This window comes from Cheilinus undulatus, linkage group 12, assembly GCF_018320785.1.
Source record: "Cheilinus undulatus linkage group 12, ASM1832078v1, whole genome shotgun sequence".
Lineage (NCBI taxonomy): Eukaryota > Metazoa > Chordata > Actinopteri > Labriformes > Labridae > Cheilinus > Cheilinus undulatus.
The window spans coordinates 17,849,409-17,850,688 of record NC_054876.1 but is presented as its reverse complement, the minus strand read 5'-3'; positions in this window follow the sequence as shown (position 1 = coordinate 17,850,688).

The following is a 1,280-nucleotide window of genomic DNA, read 5'->3' as shown; positions in this document are numbered from 1 at the left end:
TTATTTCTTTTATTGTAACAGTAAGCCTATACTTGTTTTTCTTACCCTATCCTCCCTCTCTCTCGTTTCTCGCCTCCTGTGCAAACTCATCCTGATTGAACTCACCTGGTTCTCATTATCCTGATTGTTTAAAATCCCTTTATGTCCTCCTTCACGTCACCAGGTCGTGCTCTATTTCTTCACCTAACGGCTTGAACTTTACTTCATTCGTCTGTAAGTCAGTGGTTTTATGGAGGAGGATTAGGGCCATTTTCGAAGGAGAAAATAATTTTGTACAAATCAAGGTTAAAGGTGAAATTTCGCCAATAAAGTTGGAATTTCAAGAATAAAGTCAAAATTTCGAGAAAGAGTTGAAACACAATTTCGAGATTAAAGTCAAAATGACAAAAAAAGAAAGTCTAAACTTCTTGTTGCTAACAGCGTGTCATAGACGCTGTGTGTTTATGTGGCAACGAGAGAATCTCTTTGTTGTTCCAATAATAAATCCAATAATAAATATAATTCACATATTCATTGATATATGAGGCATAAGGCATTTTGTAGAGACAGTCACCATTCTCACAAAACTTTAAATTGTGTGTTATGCAAACAAAAGAAAGAAGCTAAAATAGCGCACTCTGGAATTAGCTTGGAAAGCTAGTTAATTGACCAACTAGCTTATGGGCTGAAATAGGTTGCCAAGTGTTAGACTACAAAATACTGTATTTGGAGCTCATTGCCACAGCAGTATGGATATGACATATGAATGTAGTGTACAAAAATCTCTATTAGATCTGTTTAATTAAAGCTAGGTCATAGGTTTTTTTTTTACTTTATTTTTATCATGGTTTCTTTTTACAACAAAAAATTGAACAATAGAACAGACAGGTCATCAAGGGTGGTACAAAACAGTTCATTTTTTCAGTTATGCTTGAAGTAGGGGTTACTTTCACTTTCTAGTTACTATCATTACAAGTCATTCTGATCTTCTGAAGCGTGTGATCATTAGAAAACATTTTACATACAAACCAAAGCAGTTTGCCTGAATTAGTCACAGAAAGACAAGAAGAAAAAACAAAAACTACATTTGTAATAGAGCAGATTAAAATATAAACTAACTACCTTCTTTCCATCATACTTTTATGCTTACAAAGGTCAGATACTCCATATCATGTAATTCCTTTATAATTGTTATTCATTCTGCTTTGGTTGGTGGCTCCTTGTCAAATCACTATCTGCTTATTGTTTAGTTGTTGTTTTTTTTTTTTTTTTTTTTTGCTCGCTACAATAATATTTTAAGA